The sequence below is a fragment of the Boleophthalmus pectinirostris genome, unplaced genomic scaffold (assembly GCF_026225935.1).
Source record: "Boleophthalmus pectinirostris isolate CB_2022bp ecotype Guang Dong unplaced genomic scaffold, ASM2622593v1 HiC_scaffold_5, whole genome shotgun sequence".
In the NCBI taxonomy this organism is placed as follows: domain Eukaryota; kingdom Metazoa; phylum Chordata; class Actinopteri; order Gobiiformes; family Gobiidae; genus Boleophthalmus; species Boleophthalmus pectinirostris.
In genome coordinates, this window is record NW_026571404.1 from 35,207,569 (window position 1) to 35,227,551 (window position 19,983).

Genomic DNA, 19,983 nt, shown 5'->3' on the forward strand with positions numbered 1-19,983 from the left:
AAAGTAACTATACAGGACTAAAAGGACCACGTTAAGAGTAAATATAGGCAATAAATGTTATTTACACTCCTCAAATTGTATAAAATGAAATTATTAAAACTGTGTGACACCTTAGCCTCCCCAGAATCTATGGGGAATTCTGAATGTCTCTTTTTTTTATAGAGAAATCTGCACATTGAGTTATAACAGCACAGTTCAAATTAGGGATGGGATGAGACAAAATTTCGACGAGACGAGATACGAGATTGGGTCCACAACAACGAGACAAGACGAGATTTAATATAATTACTACTAATATATACATTTCACGGTTCAGTTTCCAAGTTTGGCCTCACAATTTTGTTATTGATTTCATTATTTCATAGTTTGTTTCCATTCTAGTACTGCTTTGTTGAACTGTAAGATTAACTCACCAACACGTAAAACATCTCACAAGATCATTTTTCTTATGTGTACGGTCTTGTGGCAGTTTTGTCTCACGAGATCTTGTGGCATCTTTAGTTCAAATGCTACATAACAAATGTTTTTCTTGTAATGTTGGATCTTTACATTTACAGTATTAGTAGGGATGTTGCAACTCACGCTATCCAAGGCCCTATGTTCGATATTTTCACGATATACATCTCACGGTATGATATTTATTGCAATATTTTGTGGAGGCTAACAAAACTGTGAATGCACTTCTTTTTTCTCTTAAAATGCCTTGACTTAACCCAAAGAACTAAGCTTTAAAAGTGTTCATAACATTCATTTCTTCATGTAGTCTGCACTGAACTGGAGCAAAGGATCATGGTCTATGTAGTTCCCTCTGTTTTTTTACTTACTGCTGCACCATAACTATGAATTAAGCAAAGAGACTTGTAATTCGATATATTATGATGGTCCACGATATTATTGTGAGAACTTTGACGATACGATATCATGATATTTCGATTATTATTACAATCCTAATTATTAGTAGAGGCAAGGAATGTTTTGACAGCAAACATAACTGATTAAAATAGAAAATGTACACTGCAATCTTTCAAACTAGATTATATTTCTGGATTACAATAAATAAATAAAAAGAAAATATTATTGAGAATTTTTTTATTTCACTCTTTTGCTCGGTCTGCATTATTGTATGAGTGTGCGGTGGTGTGTGGGTGTGAAGTGGACTCCTGACGTCTGCCTCCTCCGCTCGTATAAAGGCCCCTTTGAGGAGACGGTCACTGTCCCATGAAAAGCGTCTCTGTGTGGGAGCTCACCAGCGCAGGCCACAGCTGTCCGCCGCACTGCTCCACTTATCTGTGCACAAACGAGCTGCAAACACGACGAAATCAACACCGGCCTAATGACTGAGCCCTGAGGCACTCCAGCTCTGTGGCGACGGAGGTGCTACTGCGCTAATGTGTGCTGCTGTGCCACCCGTTTACAGCATCCGCAAAGATTATAGTGGTTTTCAAGTTTGATCTTCTTGTTTTCACTATTTAGACGAGTTCTGGGGCATGATGGGTAGGGGTGTTCAAAAAATTTGATTCTTAAAGGTGCACTATGTAACTTTTCGGTTAAGGGTCCGTCACCTGCTTGTTTCTATGGATATGTCATTGCTCTGCCTAGAATGTTCCACAGTATGACATTAAACAGCTCTACCTTTACATGTATTCAATTACAAATGGTTTTATAGCTCAAAAATACCTAGAAAAACAGACATTCTGACTGTGAGTGGGGTCGCCTCTCCACAGATCTGACCTCTAACTTGGCCACGTTTGCTCTCCGTGAAGATAGAAAGGTTTAATACAATACTGTGGAACATTCCAGTGAATTGAATTTGGAATCAGATTGTTTTTTAAGTGAATCAGGATTCCAATAATCCAGGAAACCTCCAATGATGGGGCTGACTGTTATGAATCTAGCTCCTTTTAGACTATGAGACACATTAAATCCATTACAGACCAGAAACTGTGCCTAGAGAATTGTGCCAATTTTACAATCTTTAAATTATTAATTAAAATGCATCTTGCCTATATAAATGACTTACACACTTAAACAGAGCACTTAGATTATGTTGTTTTGGGGGGATGCAAAGACTCACATTGTTTTTCTTTCTTTCAGATTGGCTTTGAAACTCCATTTTGAAAACTCTACTTCCTCATGGAGCTGTTCAACCACCTCCACATAGGACAGCCACGGAACCATCAGCCAGGTACAGTACTGAGCCATGTGATTCTTGCTCTGGTGTTTACTGTGCTCGTAACAGTGCTCGTAACTCTCTTCTCTTCTCATGTTACGATTTTTCTTAAAACGCAGATCTAATCTTGACTTGATATCGCTTCTTTACACTTCTATACAACATATAGCTGTCCCCTAGTCGTCAGGGATGTAACACTTTTGAACTCATCTTGAGAAGCCAAAAATATCACACTTTTACCCAAAGATCTGTTTTGTTGTCTTCTAGGGTCATGTGGTATTTAGTATTTTGTACTTTTAATACACTTTACAGAGGTGCAGTTTTATTGCATAGTTTTACAGTGTTAACATTGCGTTAGACAAACTTTATTGATCCACAAGGGAAATTATTTGGACACAGTAGCTCACACATCACAATATATTATGATAACAAAAAATATATATATACATGGTAATAATAAATTCATAATAAGTAACAAGAGACTGGTGTCAAATAAGGAATAATTATATAAATGTAAATGTATAAGTCAGTAATTGATCTGACAATATAAATTCTGTAGTAGTAGATTTCTTTCTGCCAAACAGGGTGCAGAAAGTAAGATGGCCTGCCTGGTTTCTTTCAGATACATTTTAAAGGCGTCTGAATGCTGAGTTTTAATGTTGACAGCAGGCACGTTTAAGGGGAAAAAAACAAAAGCAGTTTAGATGATCCAAGTAGACTGTCTGATCCAGAACAATAAACTTCAAACTTGAAACGCATAAACAACCATTACTTTGTATACAGCCCCAATGACTCCTCTTATAAAGTTGATAAGCCGTTCCCCTTTTGTTGTTTGGCGAAGATTAACCCCTGACCTGGGGGCTGAAGGCAAAGCCGGCCAATCAGAAGGCTTCCTGCTCGTTAATTGCAGGCTGTGATTGGGTCATTTGAGCTGTCGTCTGCTTTGATTAATTGCATTGGAGCAGGAGAGCAGGAAGAGCCCTGATTACCCCGAGCCTGAAGGCTGTGTGCCGTGTTAGACGGTGAGACCAGACATGTGGAAGTGTGTATGTGTGTGTGTTTGTGTGTGTATTCATGTAAAGAACAGTTGGGCCTGCTTATGTTTGCTTTTCAAATTTTGTCTGTTTTCTATCACTGTCGTCTCTGGACAGTGTTAACAATGTCTACTGAGTTACATCCCTCTACTTCTCTGTACAATATTTTCAGTTGTCTTGCTGTACACAACCTGTTTTCACATGCTGCTGCCTTGAGCCTGCGGTTAATGTTTGAACCTCTTATAACTATTTGTGGATTGGACTCTTCAGTATGTCTAAATCTGGATAATACACACTGACATTCTGCTACAATTGTGATTCTTATCTATGTTCATTATTCAGTTTTCCCTCTGCACTTGCCATTTTATTTCATAGTGAAGATTTTAAGCATCTGTTACAAGGACTATTAGCGAAGTCTAGTCTTGTGTAGCTTTTGGCGAAGTTTGCAACAGTTGCCTAAGCCAAATAAAATTATGATTCATAGTTACTTTTTTTTTTTAATGAAACCTGGATCATTTTGACAGAAACACCCTGTAATTGTGTGCGTATGCTAGTTGGTAAGCTTTCAAATCCCAGATGAAGATTGGAAAACCTTTTGATATTGATAGTTTTCAGATTATAATGTGGTGATGTCATACTACCAGATGGGGGGCAAGAGCCATTTTTCACTAGTTGATTCTATTCTAACTTTTTCTGTTAGTGACTAGACTCATTAACTTCTATTACTTTTGACAACCCTACTTTGCTGTATCGAAAAATATGATTCTAATCTATACGAGATTCTCATTTGAGTAGGTATCAAAAAAGTCACATTAACAGGACAGAAATGAAGCTTTCCTGAAACACTTTAGCATGATCTTGAGCTGTATCGGAACAAGAAATATCAATATATTGTATCGTTTAATGTGATAAGACAGTATCAATATCAGGAACTGCTGTATCACTGTACTGCCGAGAGTATTTTTTGGTATATTTTACTAAATTATTTTGTTACAGCGCTACAGTTTTGTTGTTTGTTTAGAGAAAGGAAACTCGTTTATGCGACACATTTGACATTTTCACTGTTTTGATGATGAAATGTTTGTGCTTCATATGAACTTTGCACAAGAAGTGATTTAACAAAGACTTTTAGTGTCACAGCCATGATTTTGATATATATCATATTGAACCGAAAGTGCTTTGTATTGAAATATGTATCGTATTGTGGCCTATGTATCGTATCAGCAACTTCTTAATGATACCCAGCCCTACCCGTGGACCACTATAGAACCTACCTGGACCACTGAGGGATTACACAGATCTAAGACGACATGGGAATAGAAAAGAAAGTACTACCATACAATGTTGAAAACTACAACACAATACTGAATCATACCTGAACCATTTTGATTGTGTGTGTGTGTGTGCTAGTTGGTAGTCAGATCACGGACTGAGATTAGAAAAGTATTTGATATTCATTCTTAGGTATGTATTTTATCTGACTGTTCTCTTTGATACCCAGCCAGCTTGTACGCCGCCCGTCTATTTAAAGCAGTCGTAGTTTTGCGTTGGTTTGCTGTGAGTAGTGGTGGAAGTATGCTTAGAGCAGGAGAGTGTGTGTGTGTGCATGCTTTTGTGTGTGTATGTGCATGTCTGTGTACGTGTGTGTGCGTCTGGGTCCTCGCTGACAGAGTCTGAGCAGAGCCGTCCAGTCTGCAGCTCCCAAATCACTGCCATATGTGCGCACCACCCCGCCCCATGCGCACCGCACCACGCACCCTCTGCACTCAGCACTACACCGCTCACAACTGCAGCCCGGAAAACAAAGAAGCTCCCAAGTACATCTGCATATCTCCAGGGATTGCACTGTGTATATAAGTTTAGTTTAGACTTAGACAAACTTTATTGATCCACAAGGGAAATTATTTGGACACAGAAGCTCACACATTACGATATAATATAAGAGCAAAAATACAAATGGTAATAATAAAGTCAAAATAAGTAGCAAAAATTTAAAGGGACTGGGTCAAATAAGGCATAATTATAAATTTTTATAAATTAAAATATAAGGCTCAACCAATATTATTTTTTTTTATTTGGAGCCGATATGATACCGATATGATATAACAGGCTTTGGAGCTGCAGATACCTGATATAACAGCCAATATATTTTGGGATCTTAAAATTTTTAAATGTCACTGTGGATCTTCAATTGATTATAAAACTTATTGACTCTATTAGATTTTAACTTGGGTTTGTTTAGGCCACATTTACAGTTGTTTTGCCTCTTTACAGTCATATTTAAAGACAGTAGGCAGGCCTAATGGCATTTTTGCATGACATTCTAGCCTGTAAACAAAGTAAAAACTACCACTATTAGCCTTTAGTGGTAAATTCATGCACGCTGCGGTAATTATTTATATGTGTAAATGCTGACCATTCACACCTCTTTTCACAGCTCATTTACGTATCAGTGCAGGTCCAGTAACATTTATACAGCCACTATAGTCACTTTACACTAGGCTAATGTAAGATGAAACAGGCTGTTTATGTGTGGTAGCTTACAGCAGCTAAGCACTAACCAATGAGAAAGAACGAAAAGTAGCATCAAAACTAGGGATGGGCATTCGATGAAATTTTCTTAATCGATCGTCGGAAGAATTAACGATCGATTATCGATTAATGATTAACGTTTTTATATTAAAATGATCATCATTATTATTACTATCTACACTACTAATCTGCATAAATAAATTCAACTTTACGACATATAAACTGTAACCACTCTAGAGCCACATCAATCCGTTTGACATTATTAATTATTAATGTGTTTAATTCAGTTTTGCGCAACTCTCACAGAAACGAAACTTAAAACCGCATCGCTAATTTGCATAAACTAAGCGAAGATAAAACTGCAGCTCTTGTGTCGCTGATGCGGTCAATTTCTGTCGGATTAAAAGACATGACTCAGTGGAATACAGGTTAGTGTGACTAGATTTGCATTTGTCAAAACCAGGACACCGTACGGGGGGAGGGAGGTGGGGACTCGTCATCGACATTGCGCAACTCTCACCTGGTAAAACTTTTTCCCACTGGACACCGAAACATATGTGCTGTTTTGTACACTGTGCACATGGCCTCACATTTGTCCCGAACGCAACGGAAAGCGTGGACTTTCTTGTAGAAGTCATCGTTAAATACGCATTTGTGCTTCGGTACGTTGCAGACTGACCGAATGTTTGTGTTTGCTCGCTCCTTCTGAGTGCAGAGAGACACATGTACAGACCCCTGTTTGGTCACGCTACGCACAGCAACCTACATTCGGTTTGTCGATTAAAATTAACGTAATCGACGAAATTCTTAATGATCAATTATCGATTAATCGATTAATCATGCCCATCCCTAGTCAAAACCGACATATTTGCAACATTCACCGCTCAAACAGGCTCCTCTCAGATCATAAATCTTCACTAATAAGTGTCCTTTTAATCCAGACTCAAAACTATCATCCGCAATAGTGCAAAAACTAAATAGTGATTGACTTAGAGTTATCTATTACATAAGGGTGCTTTGTCACTTGTACTCTATGTATTCCTCAAATTATTAGTGAAGTATTAGCAATATTAGCCATTCATTCATATTTCAAAAAATACTGACATTCAACAATTGTAGTACACAAATAGTAACCTTTTTACAATTTACTCACTCAAATCATGTCACGTTGACTAATGCTAATACTTACACTAGTAAGTTAATTAATTAATTAACATATCAAGGATTTATTACATATATTAAGTAACTAAACTAAATAGAGCTCAAATTTTCTTGTGCTGCCAAAAAAAAGTACTTTCCGAATAACATGATACTTGGCAGTTTCATCACGCTGAGGAGGTTCTGCATGTATGTCTATGGAGGAATGTTCTGTAGTTACAATTAGGGCTGGGTATCTTTAAGAAGTTGCCGATACGATACATACCCCGATACATAGACCACGATATGACACGTTTTTCGATATAGTGCACTTTTGATTTAGTACGATGTGGTATGATATATTTCAAATCGATCTGATACGGTTCGGTGAAAAACAAAGGTTAAATCGTGGCTGTGATATTACAAGTCTACTAAGTCCACTGAGTTTGTGCAGAGTTAATATGAAAAATACCCATTTTACTCAGCAAAACAGTGAAAATGTCAACACAATTGTATCTCTTACACAAAAGTTTAGTCAAATATACTCTTGGCAGTACAGCAGCCCATGATATCGATATTGGAACATCAAATTAAATGCTACGATATATCAATATTTCAATATTTTTGCACACTCCTAGTTACAGTGGTGACACAATACACACATTGGCAAATAGTAACACCTTTTGATGAACCTATGAGCAATACAAGTGCCCATGTTTGTGTTTGATTTTGAACAAAAAGGTGAGAGTGACTAATTGATAAACTGTTGCTTACGCTATCTTGTGACTGTTGTATTATTAGAGAGAGACAGCACAAATCGCTCACCTGCTGTAGTTCCAACTAGGTCAGCTCCTTATGGTCAGATTGTGTTAAGACTGAAGCTCTGTTACTCAAGTTAGAATTAATCTGAACTCTGACAGAGCAGTGCCTCCAGTTAGCTTTACGTCTCAGGGGAAGTTGGTGACGTCAGCTGCAGTGTATCAGTTGCTCCATTCAATCATATGTTGACATAGTATAGATAGATTAGATTTATTGTCATTGTACAAAATACGATGAAACTTCGACAGAGCAAAACTACAGCAGTAAAAAAGAATAAATAGACACTTTCTCACAGCTATACCAATAAAAACGTTAAATAAATATTGGCCTACACAGTTATTAGAGAACTTTATTTGGGGGGATAAACATGATTTGAAAAACAAAATGGTTCCTTGTAAATAGAAGTTGTGCGACTGCAGACGGCATCACAACAGTCTTCACAAACACAGCTGTCATAACAATATTTGGAGCCATTTTGATTTATAGCTCTGTTTACAACTCCTTAATGTTGCCAACTACCATTTACATCGATTCAAACGCATTTTCAGCACCGTGATTGAACTATTATTTGATCCAACTTTTCATTCTTAACTTCATCCCTTCCTATAATATCTTAATAATGCTGTTTACAAAGCTATAGACCAGCCACCATGGACCACCTAAACGGCTGGACATGCTCTGTGGCCTGGCCCAAGTCTTGGCTCAAACCAAGCGCTGAGTCCACTATTTAAACTGGCCACACACACACACACATGCACACACACATACAGCCAGCAGTGCTCTCCTCGCCACATTCACAGCTATATTTAATACTCCTGTTTTTATGTCCCGTCAGGTTTTTCCACTGGTCCCAACTGGAAACAGGGCAGCTTCAGTGTTGTGAGAAATTAAAGAGAATTCACCGTGAAGCCTTGAGATTAGCTTTAAGCAGTGCACTGAAATGACTAGCTGTGGAGGGCCTGGGTGAATGATGCGTGGAGAGAACAGAGTAGAGTGTGTGTTTGTGTGTTTTTCTGTGTGTCTCTGTGTGTGTTTGTATCTATGTGTATGCGTGTGTGTTCATTCTTCTGTATATGTGATTATGTGTATATGTCTCTATTAGTGGTGTGCAAAAATACAAAAATATCTATATATCGTATAGTTTAATTTGATTAAGCGCCATGATTAAATTTATATTTTACCTAATTATTTTGTGAAAAAGCTACAATTATGTTGCTTGTTCGGCGAAATGAAACTTAATACAAGCCATTTTCACTGTTTTAATGAGTAAAATGGGTGTTTGTTTTTTTAACTTTGCACAAATTTAAACTTTTAGTATCACATTTAGACTTTGTTTTTTACTGAACCATATTTAACCAATTTGAAGTATATCATATCAAATCAAATTGAATTGAAAGTGCACTGTATCGAAGTATGTATCGTATCGCCAACTTCTTAATGACACCCAGCCCTAGTCTCTTTGTGTTTGTGTGCGTGTCTGTGCCTCTGTGTGTGCCTGCGTCTTTTTTCCATTACCTGACTCTGGCATTCCTGTTGCCAAAGTTTTGGGAGGAGTTTGGGCAAGGGAGGCGCCGGAGCCAGAGGCAGCTGATAATCGCTATCAACAGGTGGCCAATTCCACAGTCATAACTGCATTAACCATAGAGCAATAGAGCTAACCAAGTAGCTCCATTTACCAAAAATGAGTTAGAAGAGATTTCATGGTTGTCCCTTGTTTTGGTTTTCATGACATCGCTCTGGGGGTGTTCTGCTTGTATGTAGTTGTAACAGTTACCATGGTGACACAATACACTTATTAAGAATAACTACCAAATTGCTTTTAAGATCAGTCTGAAAACACAAAATACAAAATGGATTTAATCAACACATTTTCAGGAGCCTGTGATCAATACAAGCATTCATGGTTCTATTTAGGAGTTTAGTTTTGAACAAAATGGTGAGAGTGACTAACTGAAAAGACTTGTGAACTAACTGAAAGACTTGTTTAACAGCACAAATCAGCTCATTTGTTGTAGTGCCAGCTAAGTCAACTGGGCAGACTGTGTTAAATTAAAGCTCATATTAAAGTCTAACTTGATTAACAGAGCTTCAGACAGAGCAGTGTCTACAATTGGCTTCATCTCCAGGGAATGTTGATGACATAAACTGCAAAGTATCAATATCTAATATAGATAGTATAGATTTCATGAATATAAACTATACGGGCGATTAAGCAGTGCACAAGAACAAAAGAAATAGTTAAATTTCTTCTTTCAAAGTCTTAACTCTGCTCCAAACCACATGCTTGATTGGCTGTCCTGCCGATTAAAATCACCCAAGCATATCATTGATCATTAGACATGACTGAATCTCAATCTCTACTCAGATTTGATTCATAGCTCAGCCCTAACTTTCTTCTTAAATTTTGGCTAAAGTGTAACTTCAGCTCCAAACCTATCACAAAAATAAAGGTCCTATATTATTGAAAATAGACTATTGTTACCTCAGCAAAAACAGACCCAGTTTTATTCACATATGTTTGAATCATCCTGTCTGTCTACTTCTCTAAAGCTCAAAATGTTCTGTTCCACCTTGTGATGTCATGAAGAGGTAATTTTCAAGTTAACACCTACCTTTTACCTTTTGCGGTAGAAAAGAATGCAGCCTAAACATGCAGGGTTTGCAAGTTAAACGTGTGGATGAAACAAAACACAATTCCCGGTGTGTTTTTGATGAGGAAACAACATTATAAGAGATCACAAAATAGCAAAATATAGACCCTTTTAATGTCATTTAGAAATTAACCTGTAATGTACTTTTCTAATTGGCATACCTTTTTGTAAATCACTTTAATACTAGGAATGTAACGATATCCAAATCTCTCGATACAATATTTTGATGATAACCATCTCACAATACGATATTTACGGCGATATTTTGTGGTGGCTAACCAAATTGTGTATATGCTTTTCTGATCAGATTTAAAAGTGTTTATAACAATTGTTTCATCATGTAGATTGAATTAAAACAGCAAAGGATCATGGTATATGTAGTTCTCTCATTTTTGTGGTTGGTGCTGCAGCATAACTATGAATTTAAGCAAAGAAATGTGCAATTCGATATATTGAGATGGCCCGAGATATTATTGTGAGACCTTTGACGATACGATGTCACAATATTTCATTTATTTTTACATCCCTAATCAATACACAGGGTTTACATACGTTGATGGTTGAATAATGGTAGGTAGCAGTGTTGGATCATAGCCTTCTGCATGTAGTGTGTGCAGCTAGTGCATTAGTGGGCCCTGGTCTCTCTAGAGTGTGATGATGTCTGAACCATTTCTCTCCCGATTTTATGGTTATGAACGTCTTTATGGTCTCTCCGTGTTTGCTTTATGACTCCGAGTGGACAAAGACCTCACTGTGGCGCTGATGGATGGAGGCGTTTCTATGGAGATGGGCCTGATTAAAAACACATTAGAGCCCAGTGCCACCTCTTCAGATAAGCGTTAATGGGACCTGGTGATATACAGTATGTTCGCCTGGTCACGAGATGGTCTGTTTGAGCACTCCTGGTTTTAGCATGTGGATTTTGCATCTAGACCTTTGATCGGGCAATCAGAGAAGCATTGTCGGTTTGGTTTGGTTTGGTTTGAAGCCAAAGGTGAAGTGCTGAAATGAACCAAAAACAAACATGGCGTCGCAGATGGACATACTTCAGTCTGTTTTAGCAGAAATAAAATGTTGTATTAACCCACTCTACATGATCATGGTGTTTTTATCTTACTATTTATTCCTAATATGGTACTCGGCTCTAAATTCGCTCGTAACAAAACAAACATGGCGATGCAGATGGACGTACTTCGGCCTACTTACGCAGAAACACGGACTATTTTGATTGTGAAAGACATGGAGATGAAAGCGCTTTGTGCATTTGTGAACAGGGAAGATATCTCTGCTTTTCTCTCAACTGGATTTAACAAAAGTTTGATTTCTTGTTCTTGCTTGTTCCGGTGTTGTGGTGCTTTGTCCAATCAGCTTTAAATTTTCACCATGACCAGGTCTAGAGGGGTCTAGGCGGGTGCCAAAGGGTGCATTGCCACCTCAGTTAAAAATGTTTGCACCCTCATTTCAGGCACCTAAAAATAATGAAACTTAATAGAAGCGTATTGAAACTAGAATGCACCTTCTGTGAGTTTGGTCTGCACCCCAGTCTGCTCATGACATTCCACCTTTTCACAATTGCTTTCAGTGAGACCCATGCCAGTGTAAAACTCAATTCAGTGAATGTGATTCATATCAATGTGGGGTTTGCCAAGTTTGCGGGTAACAGACTCCTTTGTTTTGATGTCTTCTTTGGCTGCTGGCAATGATCATACGAAGAGCGTATTTTTGACTTTAGACTTGAATCTCAGTCTTGTTTCAAATTTGATTGATTACTCAGTCTTAACGTTCTTCCTTCAAGGTTTGCATTCTGCTCTAAACCGGTCATAAAAATAGTTAGAGCTCATAGGAATCAATTTTGAGTAATATAGGACCTTTATGTTATGTTAGAATGTTGTTACCTCCTCAAAAACATACCCGAAGTTGTGTTTTCATTCACATGTTTCAGTAGTCTTGCATTATTAGTCTGTCTACATGTCCAAAGCTCAAAATGCTCGGGTCCACCTTGTGATGTCATGAAGTGGGAGGTTTCAAGTTAGTACCTTTACCTTTTGTTTGCTAATAGGGATGCAACAATAACTGAAATATTGTGACTTTGTACTGTCAAAGGTCTCTCAATAATATCGTGGACCATCACAGTATATTGAATCTCAAGTCTCTTTGCTTAAATTCATTGTTATGGTGCAGCAAAAGCTAAAAGAAACAGAGCGAACTTCATATTCAGCATATTTGCTCTGTTTCAGTCCAATTTACACAACTTATTAAGCACTTTTAAATCTTAACTCTTTAAATCTTAACTCTTTGGTTTATAACAGAACCAAAGACTTGTCAAGGCCTTTTTAATGGAAAAAGTACTGTATTCACAATTTTGTTAGCCACTAAATATCGTATCATGAGATGTATATTGTAAAAATATCGTACTGAGAAATGTGGATATTGTTACATCCCTATTTTCTAGTTTCCTAGGTTTGTGGGTACCAGACTGCTTTGTTTTGATGTCTTCTTTGACTCCTGGCAGTGCTCATATGAAAAGAGCTTTATTTGAAAAGTGACGTTTGAGACTTTAAAGGTGCAAAGCCAAGATGCTGCTGAGGAGTCTCCCCTGCTGCCCACCGTGCCTCCATTTTTTGGGGTATTCTTATGCTAATCCACTGCTGGGGATGAGGCGCAGAGCAGCCAAGCAAACAATGGCAGTGGAGCCAGAAAGTCTGGGCTGCAGTCTCCCAGGCCCTGAAAGGCATGTCGGGCAGGGCGCCTACACCAACGGGGAGGCTGCAGCACCCAGAGGCCCGCCTGCAAGGAGGGGCCCCTGGAGGGGAGACGGACGGGGCCAAGATGGAGCGAGAGAGGGGAGAGCAGAGGAATGAGAAGCAGAACAGAGAGAGAGAGACAGAGAGAGAGGAGGAGGAAATGGTAAAGGAGAAGGAGGAGAGGGGAGGGGCACATCTAGAGCAACAAATGGGAAAAGGGGAAAGAGGGGAGAGACTCAGAAGTAGAAGAGAAGCATGTTTAGCTCTAACAGTGTGGGCCTCCAAGTCTTGTGCGTGTGTGTTTACTGGTGCTAACTTTGGATAGCCAGATAATATTTTGAAAGAAATAAATTAAAGTTGTGTATGCAGTTTGGTTATTGGGAAACAAATGGTGTATTTTGTTTTTTAAAGAATTCTTGTGAATATGTAGTAAGCCTATTTGACCTGAATGAACATTATCTGGTCTCTTTAGTTTGCTTTGGTTTTGTAGTTTCTTTTCATGTGTTTAATGAAACGGTCGCTTTTGGGCAAGTTACTTTAAAACTGTAATGAGTTATTTATTATTTATTACTGTCATTTCAAAGTAATTTGTTACATTACAATATTACTGCATTTAAAATGAAATGTAAGGCATTACACTACTATTGCATTACTTTAAGTTACTCTCACCAAAATAATTGCAAAAATGCTGAACTTTTGCGCCGTATATGGACCGAACCAGGTCTAAACCAGGTCTAAACCAGGACTAAACCAGAGCTGAACCAGGACTATAACAGGACTAACCTTGGACTGATTCTAGGACTGAAGAGGAGGACTAAACCAGGACTAAACCAGGACTAAAACAGGTCTAAACCAGAACTAAACCAGAACTAAACCAGAACTAAACCAGGACTAAACCAGAACTAAACCAGAATTGAACTAGGACCAAAACAGGACTCACTGTCAGGACGGGCTCGAAGGTGACTGCAGGAGAAAGGACTGGCTCTGCTCCACACCTCACAGAGGTAAGCTCGGCTGTCGCCGGATCGCCCTGCTGTGCAGGCTCGTGGTCCTGATTTCAGCAACTGTTTGCGGGTACCCGAACCGGTGCAAAACTCTGCTACAGCGCGTAACTTCTACCTTCCTTCAGCGTGTCCAGAAGTCCAACTTTTTGTGCGATGGTTTGCATCGTCCTCTGCCTTTTGAGTGCGAGTGCAGGAGCCTTTGTGCAGAACGTTTCGTCAACGTTGTGGGTTTTGTCGGGGAGAAAACTTGTAAACATACAGCACTTCAGAATCACACTGATACAGATTGAACATTTATTTAAATTTGGCAGCTGAACACATTCTGTACTGTACAGGAGACAGGAGTCCCTTAGCCAATCAGGTGCATCGGGAGGTACGCATACATGTTCATACACTGTAAAAACAAAAAGCATGCAAAATTGCACACAAAAAAATCCGCAAAACAGCGAGACCGTGAAAGGTGAAAGCATGATAGAGCGAGGGATGTAAACAGCGTGTTGTTCTGCATCGGTCCTTTCACCCGCGGTTAACTGACGGTCTACGCGGCCACGTCCCCGGTGTCTCGCCGCTGCTGATATTGCGGTGGTTTTAGCGAATTTCTATGAAGAAAAACCCACCACTTCAATCCAGGTTAAAAAAGCATTGTAACGTGCGTTACTCACTTTTGTACCGAGTAAAATATTAACATTTTTTGCCCTGTAATGCCTTACATTACTGCGTTACAGCAAAAAGCAATGCATTACAGTAATTCTTTACTTTTATAACGCATTACTATAAGGGTCCATCACCTTCTCCCATGGAGATAATGCCTGGAATGGTACACAGTATGGCATTATACTTATTTTCTTTACAGCAGGGGCCTCCAACCCAACCCAACTCCAAGCTCGCCAAGGGATTTCTGTGTATTGTGGATAATGAGTAAAATTTGATTAATTACTACTGTAAATTTATCATTTTGATGTCTAACTTGGTGCACTGATAAATGGATAATGGTTTGTTTTATAAGCATCTAACTGTTCTCCATCTAATGCTGGACATGGCTCTTATAATTACTCAGTTTCTTTGCAACTTCTAAAATTAGTAACACTGGCATTTTTATTTTGTAAAGGTAGCTCACTAGAGAAAAAAGGGAGACCCCTGCCCTACAGAGACAGCAGTTGACCCCACAGAGCCAAGTTACATGTCAGATCTGTATAGAGGCCACATCACAGCCCACTCACAGTAAGAATGCAAGTTTTTAGGTCAATAAAAACCCATGTTTTTGAACAAATGCAAGACGGACATGTTTACTGTCACACCGGGACATTCTAAACAAAACACAAGCAATTGGCAGACTCCACCAGAAAAGTCATACTGCACCTTTTTAATAACACACTTCTGAAAGTTTTTTTCAGGCAAGGCGAGCTGAGGTAAATTGATTAAACATCGCCAATGCAATAAAAACAGGAATCTGCAAGAAGAAATGTCAATATTTTTGACACCAGTGCAGCCCCACCCAACCCTTTACGGTCAAATCCCCAAACTGCTGATTCCAATCTCCCTCATTACTGCATTTATTTGTGGAGCTCAGGAGCTGTGGGCTTCAGCCTCTTGTCCAATCAGAGCCTCTCTCATGTATTTAGTCTGCTGCCGTTGGTCCAGAGCAGGAAGTGACACACATTAGGCTGATTATTGATGTGTGGCCCCTGGCTGGCTCTCCTCATTTAGAAAGACTGGATTATTAATGATTGTAATGCATACAATCACTGCATTATTTGCGCCTTTCTCAAAGTTTTCGCAAATCCAATGTGCCTGCAAAGTCCTTGGTTGAGGGTCAAGTATGAAGTGCATGGACTGCGGCTGTCCATCAATTTTGAATCAAATTGTGGTTCAGTCATTTCAGATTTTCAACGGTTATCTTGTTTTTTAACTTGAGAAGTCTACAGCTAATCCTTTGACTGCTACAATCCCTGTTTTTACTGCCAGACAACATTCACTAATTTGAAGCGCGTGTCTCCTCTCTGCTTGAATGTTCTTGTGACATTTAGGTCAAACTTACTTTGTGTCAGATTTACAGAGTCATTGGTTTATCACACTAGCAGAAATCTGAAAGACTATGTTTGTATTATTTTGTGTAGCTTTGTAAGTGTGTGGTCTTGTGGTCTAGAGTTCAGACATTGGAGGGACAAATTGGACAAAAGCCATTATTATTTGAAATAGAAAAAATCCATTTACTCTCTCTCAGCTCTCTGTAAAGGGCCCATGTCACACAATATTCAGGTCTGTGTTATAATATTATTTCCTCATCACAATATACCTGGAGTTGTGTTTTGTTTTGTTCACACATGTTTAACACACAAACCCTGCATAATTAGGCTGAGTTCTTCTTTCAAACAGAACACACTCTGTTCCAACTGGTGATGCCACGTGGTAATACAGGAAGTGCTCCACTGTGATTTTGATGATGATCTCAGCCCTGCAATTGCGAATCTCTTCTGAACAAAAGGTAAAAAAGAAGCTGTTAACTTGAAAACTACCAGTACATGACATCACAAGGTGGAACCAAGCATTTTGAGCTTTGAGTAACTCTTTATTATTAGTCTGTCTATTGGTCAGTGATGTGACGTTGGCATTTTTGTGTTCAGAAGTCACAACTTTCTAATTATTAATATATAAAGGTGTAAATTGTTGAAATGTTTTTTGTTTTATATTGCTTTAGTTGTACCAATGTGCATTTAAATGACGAAACCAAATTTGAAAGAATATTATAGACATCTCCAAACATGTGTGAATTAAACAAACCACAACTCCAGGTATATTTTTGATGTAACAGCATTATAACATGACTTAAAGTTCACAAGAGTCAATTTTGCGTAATATAGGACCTTTAATACAGGCCCATCTCTTTATTCGTATTATCTTTATTGCTTTGATATTTTTCTCTACACATGTAATTATAGATATATAGAAAGGCTATATAGCTTTAACCTCTAATCCAGAGTTGCCCCTTATACCTGCCTGGGGACTATAATTTAAGTCATAACTGAAATCTGAAGTGTCCATTTCATATCGCGTCATTTGGGCAGTAGCTTCATCATTTCAGCTCCAGCGTCTCCCCAGCCCCTCTCCATGGCAGCTAAATATCACTTTCCATAATGGATTTTTATAGCTGGCTCCCTCTGCAGCCAAATGAAAAGTTATTATACCTAGCAGCAGACAGCGTCCATTAGGGCTTTTATAGAGGCCAGTCCCCTACCTGTTTTTTTTACCTGACGCTAGGGTTTCGATCTCCGTAAATTTCCCAGCATCCCCCGAGCCGTGTGACCTCAAATTCTTTCCCCCAGAGGGCTAGCCATGGCTCACTGGTTCCCTATAAGGCTGGTTTATTCTGTACAGGTGGGATGGGGAACAATACCTCTTTTCATTGCTTCACTGGTGAATGTTCTTGCTGTAAGGGTCTGATGTCACATGCAGCAGGCCAAGGAGGTACTGCTAACTTGGGACTTAAAAAACCATAAACTCTGCACTCAGCTTTTCATTAAAGGGCCCATATTACACTATTTTCTGATCTATGTCATAATGTTTCCTCATGAAAAACATACTTGGATTTGTGTTTCGTTTCATTCACACATGTTTAACACACAAATCCTGCAGTTCGTCTCTCAAATAGAAAATGCTCTGTTCCAGCTTGTGATGTTATATGGTAATACAGGAAGTGCTCCACTGTGTTTTTAAACTCCATACACCTTCATTACAATAATTTCTTTGATTTCAACCCAGGAATTGACAATCTCTATTGAACTAAGCCCTATTTGCACGGGATAAGTACAACATGGGGACGTCTGGTAATTTGCAAATTATCACCCCACCTCTGTGTTACTTGCAGCGCATTCACATGAGAGAGTCTGTAAATTATTCCATTTTACCGATGCTGACTGAGATTGAAAGAGAAAAAAACATGTAAAGAAAAGAAAGATATAGAAAAGGCATGCAATTATAACAACAAACACTAAGATGCAGATTTGCACGGGACTAGTATTATCACCGGACGTCTGTGTTTGACGATATATAGTAGGTAATTTGTGGCAGAATTTTTACTTTACAAATTAAAATCATGGAACATTCACATGGAATTAAGATCTCTCTCTGCAATTATTACAAATCACTGAAGATCCACAGGTAATACTAATCCCCAGGGAATAGGGCTCTAGAGATAAAAGGTAGCCGTTAACTTTGAAAACTACCACTTCATGACATCACAAGGTGGAACAGAGCATTTTGAGCTTTGGAGATGTACACGGCCAATAACGCAGGATCACTCAAATATGTGAATAAAACAAAACACAACTCCAGGTATGTTTTTGATGAGAGAACAACATTATAAAATGGCTTAAAGTTCACAAGAGTCCATTTTGTGTAATATAGGACCTTTTAAAAAACACAAATTACTATGAATAAGTCTAGACTAATGGCTAACTATATATATCAAACTCTGCTTCTCTAGTTGTCTTTGTCATTCATGTGAAAAATTTTAAAAGCTTGTCTGCTGCTGTTCAAAATGCCCTTGCTATCTAAAGCAGAAACAGCTGTTGCTAATAATGCTAGCATGTTATGAAAAACGCACAGAAAATGGCATTCCTGACATATTACTGCTAGGTCTTTTTCTGTCTTTGGTCTGTGGATGCGAATAACTCAAGATAAAGTGAAGGATTTGGGTTTTGGTGGATTGTCTCACATTTTAATTTGACTGGTAACCCAATAGCCAGTCTAGCATTTGCCTTGAAAATTTGCTAGCGGAAATTAGCCTTCCTGACGTACTACCGCTACGCTAGGCTTTTGTTCTGTGGATACAAACAAGTCTAAATAAAGTTGGGATTTGGAAGGATTTGAGTTTAATTTCATTGGTAAGCTAGCATTTGCATTGAAATCTTGCTAGCATGTTTTGAACTACAAAAAGTAGCATTTCTAACATTAGCACTAGTTTTCTCTTTTTGTTCTGTTTTGTTCAAATAACTCGGATTAAGTGACTGTTTGGGGTTTTGGTGAATTTACAGTGTAATTTTACTGTATTTTTAATAGTTTTCAGTTTTTTCCTTCAAAACTTGCTAGCATGTTGAATTTAGAAATTTGCGTTTGTATTACTGCCAGGTCGTTTACCAGTTGAATTTGACTGCTAACCTGATTTTTAGTTTAGCATTTGCCTTCAAAATTTGCTAGCATATAAAGAAAGGATCACAATAACTAGCATTCTTGATGTATTATTGCTAGGTGTTTTTCTGTCTCTTTTCATGGCTAGAAGCACTCAAATTAGCATTCTTGATATATTAGCACTAGTTGTGTGTCTAGTCATTTGTAACTATGGAAAGAGACTAAAAAGTGAAGAATTTGTGTCTTGGTGGATCGCCTCCCAATTTAATTTGCGTGGTAACCCAATCACTGGTCTGGCATTTGCCTTCAAAAATTTGCTAGCATATAAAGAAAGGATCACAAAAATTTGCATTCCTGGCTCACTGCCGGTTTTCTGTCTCTTTCCATGGCTACAGATAGCTCAAGATAAAGTGAAGGATTTAGGATTTGGTGGATTGTCTCTCAATTTAATTTGACTGCTAACTCAATCGCTGGTAGGGCTGGGTATCATTACGAAGTTCCCGATATGATACATACCTCGATACATAGGCCACGACAGGCTCGGACTGGTAATCTGTCCTACTGGGCAAATGCTCAAAATATGTGAAATGTGCTTTCCAACATCAAAACTGTAGCATTCTAACAAATTTTACCAAAAAACAATCTTGACAATACAGCAGCCCTCGATATCGATACCGTATCATGACATTAAACAATATGATGTGTTGATATTTCAATATTTTTGCACACCCCTAATCACCAGTCTATCTTTTGCCTTCAAAACTT

General features: G+C 38.4%; 1 protein-coding gene across 1 annotated transcript in view; it reads left to right on the forward strand.

Moving 5' to 3' along the window:
* Positions 1-2,092: 2,092 nt before the first annotated feature.
* Positions 2,093-19,983, forward strand: part of LOC110153129 (bone morphogenetic protein receptor type-1A-like) — a 50,231-nt gene continuing 32,340 nt past the window's right edge. The window contains 1 exon segment of the mRNA XM_055162605.1: positions 2,093-2,185. The gene's annotated coding sequence lies outside the window, so the exon portion shown is untranslated.